Below are 11,587 nucleotides of genomic sequence, written 5' to 3'. Positions count from 1 at the left end.
CCTTTATCCTCAGGAATTAACGAGTTCTCATTTCTGTTTTAAGATGATGTACTTCTGAACAAGTGGTTGTCACGTTCCTAAATTACTCAACCATTCGATGGTGACCACAGCCAGGTGAACTCAGCAGGCACCATACCGCTTGATTTTGAACACTATGTTATTTCATATGTTGTTGTTGTCGTTTGAGTCATCAATCCATAGACTGGATTCATACAGTCGTCCATGCAACCCTATCGTCTGCTAACCTTTTCATTTCTATATAACTGCTGCATTTTACACCTGCACTAATCTGCTAGTCATATTCATACCTTGGTCTACCCCTACCGTTCTTACCTCCTACACTTCTATCAAAAACCAACTGCACAAGTCCTGGGTGTCTTAAGATGTGTCCTATCACTCTATCATTTATTCTTGTCAAATTTAACTACAACTATCTCCTCTCACCGATTCGATTCAGGATCTCTACATTCGTGATTCGATCTATCCATCTCACCTTAAGCATTCTGGTGTAACACCACATTTCAAAAGCTTCTATTATCTCTCTTTCTGAGCGAGTTATCGTCCACGTTTAACTTCCATACAGTGTCACGCTCCAAACGAATGTTTTTAAAAACATGTTTGTAATTCCTGTATCAATGTTCGAAGTGATCAAATTTCTTTTCTTAAGAAAGCTGTTCCTTGCTTGCGCTAGCCTGCATTTTATATCCTCCTTACTTCTGTCATCGTTAGTTATTTTACTACCCAATTAACAATATTCATCCACTTCCTTTAAGGCGTCATTTCCTAATCTAATATTTCCTGCATTACCTGACTTCGTTCGACTGCACTCTATTACTTTTGTTTTGGTTTTAGTTATTTTCATCCTGTACCGTACTCCTCACCAAAGGCTCCGTCCATACCATTCAGCAACTTCTCAGGATCTTTTGCAGTCTCAGATAAAGGAACAATATCATCGGCAAATCTCAGGGTTTTGATTTCCTCTTCTCCGATTGTGATTCCCTTACCAACATTTTCTTTGATTTCATTTACTGCCTGTTCTACATAAATATTGAAAAGGAGGAGGACTAACTACAGCCTTGCCTCACCCCTTTCTGGATTGGTGCTTATTTTTATAGCCCTCAGTTCTTATCACAGCAGACTGATTTTTATATTTCATATGTTACAAACAAGGAAACAAAAACTAAATGTAAATGTCTCCTCTACAGGAAAAATCACGGACATGCTTTTCGGCTTGGAAGAGAAGAGAGCAAGTAATAATGGGATGTTGCCTCAGGAGAGGCTTGGTGCAGGTCTGTTGATTTGACGCACGTAGGCGAGCTGCACCTCGCGATGAGGGGCGACACATACACCCACTCCCACTGGCAGGGAAATTAACCAATTATGATTAAAATTCCCGACCATACTGGGAATCGAGCCCGGAACCCCTTTGAACAAAGGCCAGCACGCTAACCTTTTCGCTACGGAGCCTGACACAGATTCATTGATTGCTCCCGTTTTAGTAGTCTCTTACGTCATGCAAGGGCGGGGGGAGGGAGGTTACATATGTTCCACTCCACAAAGAAATATGAGGGGCCGATTGAAGAAACTGCATTTAGACGTTTTTAATGGAAAACAATGTCTGAGTATAGCTCCCGCATTGCAAAGGTGTTGTTTATCACTTAGATACTGTCCAAAGCCGGTGTTCAACCGGCCATTTTTAAACACTGCCGAGGACAATGTTTAACCTAAAATTTTAGGAGTGAATCGCAATCAGAAGTTATATACCACGAAACATATAATTTACATCAGCATGTTGAGATGATTGCGAGAAGGAAGGTTAGTCCGCGGTCTCCTATGGATCGTCTGCTGCAAAATCGCAGCAATTCATTTATAATGTACGGGGAGGTACAGTTGAGGTGTGTCTGTTCAAAAGGCACTATCTCCACCCTAGGAAAGTTGTGTAAAACCGCGAGGAAACGTATATTAAAAGGAATATGGAACTTATCCATGATCGGGTATGGCACTACAGTACATCATCCTGGTATGGATTGTTCATTGCATTCGGTATTATTCAACTACTGCAATTTACGTGGACGAAATACTAAACAAAACTGAAGTGGAAATAACTCCTTTTGAACAGAAACTCCCCAGTTTAAAATAAGATTTCTCTTTTCAAGACATAACATAAGGGACCTTTTTCTTGTGTCCGGTAACTGGCAATTTGTCTACAAATCTTGGCAAGCGATATATTTTATTATATTTGGGATAATTTCGCTGGAATAATTGGTCATATCGACTACATCCATATCAGAATAACTTGTCCAGATCGTCAAAGGGCTGTCAGCTACATCAGCCGGGAGGTATTCTACAGGGATATTGTTTTATTTATGACGGGGATTGTCAGTCAAGGTTGGCGGGAGACAGGCTCGCAGTACTGGGGACCGGAGAAGTGACAATCCCATGCACAGTATTTGTCTGGTGTAGAAATGGATAAACTACGGGAGACAATCTTCAGGGCTGCCGATGATGCGTTTCGAACCTACAATCACCAGAATTTAAGCTACTTCTACACGGCTTGCATTCAACCACACAAAAATGACACGCAAAGTTTTTAATACTAGTAAATGTACCCGTGCTTCGTAATGGTATTCTACCTTGTATACGGATTTCTACGTAAATAACGGTGCACGCAGTGAGTATGATTATATGAAATTGCATGCATCTTATCGATATCTGATAAACACCACGCGGAGGACCCCAGACATTGTTTCCAATGTATGACCCCGTTGGGGTCTTCGGTGATAATGGCAGGACACGTTTCCTAATGCCATGCACAATCGAGCTAGAAAGATTTGATTATGATCGCAAAATGAAGCGAATGAATCTAACGTACAAGGTATCGAGATACGACAAAGGTCATAAGACCAAAGTTGTAGATCTCTTCGAATTGAGCAACGCTTGTGCAATCTGTTTTGTGATACCACTTACCGTTCAGCCACCAATTATCCCGATACGAATATCTACACCGTCAATAAAATCGCCTCCATATTTCGATATTTTTCGGGGCCACAATATTACACATTTCAAAAGCTTTGAATGTTTCCTCAAAGGAAATTTTCTAAGGAGCACATAGAACTATTATTTAGCACTGGACTTTGTGTTCTTCTTATCTTCCCAAAACTTCCTCGTTCTTTCACCATCAGTTTGCCTTCTCACCTGTGTCCAAGCATTTTTGAGTTTCAAGTTCCTGGCTGTTGGGTTCTTGGATGTGAACTTATGTGATTTGACTTTTTGTCTGAATGCTGTCCGTGTAGCTGCCAGTGGGTCGATATTCTGCAAGGTCGCTTTGAGCGTAATTTGTTTTGTGAATTACGTTAATGAGGAGTAACATCTCTTTAAAAAACCTTGGTCCAGCTGGCCCGGCTCGTAGTACCTTGTGAGGATCTCTACCAGGGTTACGGTGAAGATAGTCAACGGTTTGGAAGGCGGAAGACGACAATAAAGTCCCAACGGCGGATAAAGCGGATGAACTATCTTAATTTAGCAGCGTCTATTCTTCAGTGAAGAAGCGGCTGCTAAAGGCGAAAGGTTTGTGACTCCAGAGGGGCGGCCTATTGTTGAGCTCCAGGGCTTACAACCTTGGTTATACTACCGGGAAGGAGTTTTCCGACCCATACTGGTTTGAACAACTAAGCATCATATAATGTCGTCACAAAAAGGACACTGCCCCAGGTAGTACTCATTGAGGGAATCTACTGCTCCTAAGAGCGCAATCAGGCCTGTGGATTCTGGGGAGCCTGAACCAAGATGCTTTAAGTACATCACTACACGTACAAATTCAAGACGAAACAGAAATATTACTTTGGGACGCTGAATGTCAATTCACTACTGAAAGTGGGAAAACACAAAGAATTGACGATGATGATGGACAAACACAACATAACCATCTTAGTCGTCCAAGAAACAAGATACCTACTGTAGATTAAGACGTATTGGACATTGAGGGGTATAGGATTTATAAAGGCAAAAGGGCTATGAAAATAGGTAAAAACATGCCTTTGCTTGGCACAGATTTTGTTGTTCATATGAAGGTTGTTAGTTCAATCGTGGACTTCTTCAGCCCCTCTGAGAGACTTTCCATTCTAACTCTCAGCTGCGGTAACAAAGGATACACACTGATCAATGTGTATGCACTGATCAACGAGGTCAACAGACGTAATCCTGAGAAAGTCGAACAGTTTTGGGACCTTCTTGAAGAACTGCTGGAGAAAATACCATCTATGAACTTCAAGATCTTATTAGGCGACTTTAACGCTCAGCTGGGAATAGAACCACAATTCAGATCAACAATTGGAAACTATCCTGCTCACAAAATGACTAATAGAAATGGTATAAGACTTGTCAATCTATGTCGTACCTTCAATCTTCAGATAGTGTCAACATTCTACAAACACAAGCCAAGCAAAAAAAAAAAACTTGGCGATCACCAGGCAATGCGTGTGGAGAGAAACAGATTGATCATGTAGCAATATCCAGGAGAGCGATTAAGGAAATAATGAACGTTAAAGTGCAGAGAGGTGCCCAGTTTGATTCAGATCATTACCTCTCCAGAGACTTCTATTAAAAATTCATTCCTCTCAATAAGGCCCTGAAACCCAGAAACAGAATTTATAAATACGACCTTGTAAAGTTAAAAATCAATCAAAATGTCTTCGAACAATACAACCAGCAACTGACATTTGAATCTCATGAATGGACGAACATCGCCTCCAAGATCCAACAAGCAGCTAATACTACAATCCTGACAGCTAAGAAGAGAAAGCACAGGTGGTGGAATGAGGTGTGTGATGAAGTGCTGACCAAAAATACAAATGTCTGGAAAAAGTGGAACTCGACCCGAAGATCTGAAGATTTTGATGTGTTCCGTGAAGCTCGAAAAGAAGCAGCCAGAACTTTCCGAAGGCCCAAGCGACTATATGAGAAACAGCAGTTAGAACAGATCGATCAGGATTTCCGGAAAAACAACTCTAGAGACTTCTATCAAACATTCAAGACTAATTTGAGAGGGTACCAAGCACCCAGCATTTGTTTTAGAGATGCAACTGGAAAGCTGGGCTTCCAACAAAGAAAACTGTACGATCATTTCTCGGTAATTTGAAATTACCTTCTTAATTGTGATGAACCAAAAGAAAGATTGCCTGTGTGCGACTCTATCCACAAACCATCCTACTCAACCCCTCCTTGTAAAGAGGAATTCAAACAGATTATAAAAAGCTTAAAGAATAATAAGGCAGCTGGTGAAGATTCGATAGTGGCAGAACTACTGAAGCTGGCAAATGATGAAACTCTAGATGTACTAGTCAAGCGTTTTGAAGATATCTGGAGAACTGGGGTGATACCAACCGAATGGCTGTCAGCACTAATCCACCCTTTGCAGAAAAATGGTGATAAAACGAATGTCAACAACTATAGGGGCATCTCATTGGAATCTGTTCCCTATAAGATTTTCTCCAAAACAGTTCAGAACAGAATAGAAGCTCACCTTGACCAACAGATTGGGGAATAATAGGCTGGCTTCAGAAAAAGCCGCTCATGCACAGAACAGATTTTTAACCTGAAGATCATCATCAGGTACAAGAAGACAGGAGGACACATCTACGTGGTTGTGCTTGTTGACTTTCAGAAAGCATATGACTCCATTGACCGCGAGTCATTAATGAATATTTTGGAAGAGTTTGGAGTGGACGATACGTCAAGAAATTTGATCAAACAAACTCTAACCAACACAGTGTCGAAAGTAAAATTTATGGGTGAGATCTCAGAACCGTTTACAATCAGAACGGGTGTCAGACAGAGAGATGGACTATTCCCACTCCTCTTCAACTGTGTTTTGGAAAAAGTCATTCGAGAGTGGAGAAAGTTGTTAGACCAAGAAGAAACAAACGAAAAAGATCAGTTCAGACTTGGTCCTAAGCACAAAGGGGTGTACGTTGACTGCCTGGCCTTTGCGGATGATCTGGCCATTTTTGCCAACAACATAGATTCAGCAGTCATCAAGATCAATAGGCTGCCAGAAGTTGCTGAAAGGGTAGGACTCCAGATTTCTATTCCGAAGACAAAATATATGACAAACATCTGTGATGGACCTGAATGGATGATCACTAATCTTGGGAAAATCGGTCGTGTCAAGAATTTCGGATATCTCGGTGAAGTCATCCAGCAGAATGGATTAGAAGAAGAAGCAGCAATTAATGTCAGGATGAGGAAGTAAGACCAGGCATACCAAATGACAAAGAATATCTATAATAAAAAATCTAAGAGTATGGGGGCCAAGTTCCGATACTATAACACAGGGATTATATGCGTCTGAAACTTTGACCTTAAGTAGTAAAGGTCAAGCTGACCGGCTGGAAAAAAGAGAGCGCAGGATACTAAGAAAAATCCTAGGTAGTAGGTGGGTTGATGGACAGTGGCGAATGAGACCAAATGAGGATTTGTACAGGAAGACAGAACCTCCCACAGCGCCAATTAAGAAGAGACGGCTATTATTTTACGGTCATCTCTTGAGGATGAGTGATGATCTGCTAACAAAAATAATATGGAATTCTGTTCAGTCTAAGGCAACAAGGCCAAGATAGTTCCAGGAATGCGATAAAGATCTGAGGCAGATTGGTATTTAAGACAAAGAAATTCATGACAGGAACGCATTCAGAAGATTGGTGAACAACTATCAAGATTTCCAAATGGCATCAATTTGCAGAAGACGGAAAGGACCTTTGTCTGAAGAGCATAAACAGGCGCTCGTCGCTGGGTTCGGAAGATACTGGCAGGAAGTCAAAGCCGGAACAAGAACAAGACCTAGACACTGAAATGAAGTTGGTTGCTACCACTCAGTCCATAGAGGCTCAACTCGATGTATAGAAAAGATGAAAAATAAATTTTTGGTCATCCGAGAGTCGTCCATGTCCGTACAATTTCATGGGCCTCTTCCGCGCATCTGACGAGAATCGCTCAGTCATAGATTACACTTCTTCTGAGCTTTTACGGATCCATATACCGTCTTGAATCCTGGGTCCAAATATGATCCTGAGTATCTGCCGTTCTATTTACTCTATGTCCTTGATGTTGATGGGGAAGGTTGACGTTTCAGTTTGGTAGAGCGCTTCTGAGAGAACAACTGTGTGGCAGTGTCGGAGATTGGCTTTAAATGAAAGCGATTTCTTATTGTACATATTCCAAGTGATGTCAATAAATAAACATATTTATTTATTTATTTATTTATTTATTTATTTATTTATTTATTTATTTGTTTATTTATTTATTTATTTATTTATTTATTTATTTATTTATTTATTTATTTATTTATTTATTTATTTATTTATTTATTTATTTATTTATTTATTTATTTATTTATTTATTTATTTATTTATTTATTTATTTATTTATTTATTTATTTATTTATTTTCCACAATATGTGCATGATGATGATTGGGGAACATACAATGTACAGTGAATAAGAGTAATATGATAACATACAGAATTTCGTACAAGACCAACACAAACAGAGGTATTACAACATTTTAAATGCTGGTATTAGAAATACGATATTCATATTATGAAGTGTTCTGAATCAATTTATCGCCCACCTGACACAAATACGCACTCAAAAAGGTGGCAAATTTTCCTTTAGTAAAATGGAATGTTCATAAATGTATCTTTTATTAAATGAAAACGAAATTGATCATTTCGCAAAGATAAGCACAGAATCTTCTACATACCTTTCAGTCATGCCCACCCATCAATCACAGCCTGCATGGTCGATGCGTAACACATTTTATATCGCTAATTTCTTGACAAACATTTTTAGATGAACTCCAGCCATAAGACATGTTTATGTCAAAAACTCACCGCATCACAGCTACATAATGAGACTGAAGATAAATCCACACCTCTGTTTTCTGTTTGTGCGGTTCTTGACAAATTCATCAAACAAAATTATGAATCATTTGTTCCACAGCAAAGCCCCGTACACACGGTAATGTCAGACATCAGAACATCGCGGTACCTGTTGTTGTTACGTAGGCTATCCGCAGCGCACACCCCAAGGCAGTGATTCTGAACAGGAAATAGGTTTCCTCGTTCGTGTTAATACTAGGTTATATTTACAATAATTGTTTGTATCAGTTAAATACCTTTTTAGTGGGTGAAATTATGTTCCTGTTGTCAATATCTCAGTCAAGCTATCGATTTTACGTCCCATCAACTACTTTAAGTTTTTCGAAACGCCAAGATACCGACATTTTGTCCCGCAAAATTTCGTTTATGTGGCAGTAAATATATCGACACGAGGCTGACGTGTTTGAGCTCCTTCGAGTACCATCGGCCTGAGCTGGAATCGAACCAGCCAACTTAGAAGGCCATTGCTCTACCGTCTGAGCTAATAATTTCGGAATGTTATATGTAACTTTAAAACATAACTATTGGCATACTACCATGACACCCACACAATGTCATTCTACGTTATCACCAGGTAACTGCTCAGAGCCACCCAATAATTATGCTCCAATTAATTAAAACATCACAGTTGATTTTAAGGTAAATCATACATCTCCTCCAAGAGCTTCCATGAGCCGCAATATAATGGAATTTTCAGTTCTATACAATTACTGTATATCCAACATGTTCATTTTATTCAAGAAGTTAGTCGATTTAACGAGCGATGGTAACACAATGCAGCTTCATTTCCATAATAAGCCACATGTCTCCGCAGTGAATAATCATAACTCACATTTCCAAGATGGCTGAACATGTTCTTGAAGATATGCTTTCTTCTAAAGAAAATCTCGTTATGGTAAACAAAACAATTAACATGAGGATATTATTGACAGAGATGATAGTTTAAAGGATCCTGATTACAATGAAATCCTGGAAGATGATGGCAATTCATCAGAAAATGGTGAAGAGATACATTTTCCAGATGACTAGCAGCTGTGTATACCACGTGGGTTTGAATATTGGTTGTAATTATTTACATGCTGTGATTTAAAATACCTGTTTAAGTATTAGTATTCATGATTATTATCAAATAATAATAACACGTACTAATAACTGTTGTCATTACACTAAAATTTTATTAACATTACTGCTGTTTGTGCACGTCCTTCACGCAACTATATGGGTTAAAAATTTTACACTTGTTGAAGTACCGGTATTTCATATGTAGCGTTCAAAATTAGTTTAGCTGTCATTTTCTTTAAAACAATTGGGTAACTGTATCATGTGACATTTTAAAAAACCTACGGTAATGTCTTTAATATTCCTGGATGGGTAGATTATGCTGTAGAGCGCTGTCCTCCTGATCTCAAGTTGGTGGGTTAGATCATGGCTCAGTCTGGTAGTAGTTGAGGGTGCTTAAAAACATCAGCCCGGTGTCGGTAGATTCATTGACGCGTTAAATAACCACTGAGGGAAATAATTTCGGCATATCTGCGTATTCGAAAACCGTAAATGTAGTTATTTGGACCTAAAAGCGATAACATTATTTATTCTCTCAGTTCATTTTATTAAACACTAGCGAATGTACCCGTGCTTCGCTACGGTATTCTACATTGTATTCGAATATCGAAGTAAATAGTGTGCATGCAGTAAATAAGATTGTTTTAAAATTGCATGTCTCTTAGCGTTATCCGAGAAAGAGCATGGGGAGGTCCCCGTACGTTGTTTCCAATGTAAAGTGTTTGTTATGGATTTGTGATATAACGGCAGGCTCACTGCCTACTGCCATTCACAATCGAGTTGGGACGTTTACGTTATAATTGCAGGCCCCATTGCCTACTATGCGGACAGAATCGATTTGGGGAGTTTTCGTTAAAATGGCAGCCCCCCTTTCCTACTTCCAGACAGATTAGAGTTTTTATTATAATGGCATGCAATTACCCTACTACCACTCGAAATTAAGTTGTGCAGTTATCATTATAATGTCAGGCCCATTTTCCTACTTTCAGCCAGCTTACTGCCAGTCACACCAAGTTGGTGAGTTTCCATCAAAATAGCAGGCCACTATGCCTAATGCCAGTCACATTTTAGATGAGGACATTTCTTTATAATGGCGGGCACCCTTGCCTACTGCCAAACACAATCGGGTAGGGGAGTTTTAAACAAAACTGCATGCTCACTTGCCTTCTGCAAGTCAAATCGAGAAGTGAACTATTCATTACAATTGTAGACCTTCCTTACTAATGACAGTTACACAGGAGTTGGAGAAGGAACCCTTTCATACTGCCAGTCAAAGTCGGTGTGGGGAGTACTGATTACAATAGCAGACCCACCCTTTCTCGATCGCTACAAATCGACATCAGTGAATATATATAGATCGACATACGAAACTATATGCGTGTTTACAATACTGAAGACCTTCATTTACAGATTAACTGCTACTAAACGTACGTCATATCGACAAAGGATTATACCATAAGACACGCCGGATTTAGTGGCCTAAATGGCTGGTCCTATGATATGTAATCTATTCTTGGGTCAGATTGAGTTAGAAACGTGGAACAGGGTAACGTTCTTGTAAGATTATCTCACATTACATTACTTTTCGGATAATTATGTGACAGCTATATACATAGCATTTGGCTCATATATGGCTACTGGGTGGGCCAATTTTCGTGAAGAGTTTGATGATTCTGTATTTCATATAAGTAATCGAAGGTGTAAATTATGCATGTGAAAATTTCAAATTGACTTAACATCCATTAATAGAGAAAAATCAAACGTAAAATGGATACAGATACGGCAAAGAGTAATAAGACCAAGGTTGTAGATCATTCCAAATTGAACGGAGATTGTGCAATCTGTTATGCGATAGGAATTTCAGAAGGTCTGCACCATTATTAAAATTGCCTGCATATTTCTATATTCTTCGGGGATAAAAAGTGAAGAATTTAATGATCTTGGATGTTTTCCGTTCGTTACAGGCTAAAACGTATAATTTTGTCAAATTTCAATTATCTTCTTTTTCTTCTGGCAGATTATGCCGCAATCTGGATTTTCGGCGAGGTGGGTAAAAATTAGGACTTTCAGAAACTAAACCAAAAATTATGCAGATGGTCATTATTACCCCTTAAACGGAAAGCTGTACGAAAATTTCGCCAAAATAGTCAGTGTAGAGGCACACAGTCGTTACGATTTGATTTATATAGATAAGGAATCTGCTCCATGTAAAACACCTTTTTGGTTATGGCCGCTGGACTTAACCTGCAAAACTGACCATTCATGATATCTCCCTTATTAATCCTCCTGACGAAAAAATGCACATGAAAAAAAGGTTTAGAGGTGGAATTCCATCACGTTTGGTCGATTTCCAGTCAGGTTGGTCTTGTTATCTATATATTGTGCAAGAGTAAAATCACCATTTCGGTTCCCCATAAACCGCCAGTCCATTCCGGAACATGAAATGTTATTTACGTTTAAAACCTACCTTTGGACAGGTGGATGCTAAATACGAATTTTGGTTCGAATGTCTTCAGTAGTTTTCAAGTTGTAAGGAATACGCTTTACACGCACCCGCTCGTGAGTTAAGTCCGATGGGACTTGTACAAAAAAA

General features: G+C 39.2%; 1 pseudogene; it reads right to left on the bottom strand.

Annotated features, from left to right (window-relative positions):
* Nucleotides 1-208: 208 nt before the first annotated feature.
* Nucleotides 209-9,097, bottom strand: LOC137498553 (uncharacterized; annotated as a pseudogene).
* Between the last annotated feature and the right edge of the window lie 2,490 nt (nt 9,098-11,587).

The sequence above is a fragment of the Anabrus simplex genome, chromosome 1, assembly GCF_040414725.1.
Source record: "Anabrus simplex isolate iqAnaSimp1 chromosome 1, ASM4041472v1, whole genome shotgun sequence".
In the NCBI taxonomy this organism is placed as follows: domain Eukaryota; kingdom Metazoa; phylum Arthropoda; class Insecta; order Orthoptera; family Tettigoniidae; genus Anabrus; species Anabrus simplex.
The sequence above is the reverse complement of the archived record's forward strand: the minus strand, read 5'-3'. Positions and strand labels throughout refer to the sequence as shown.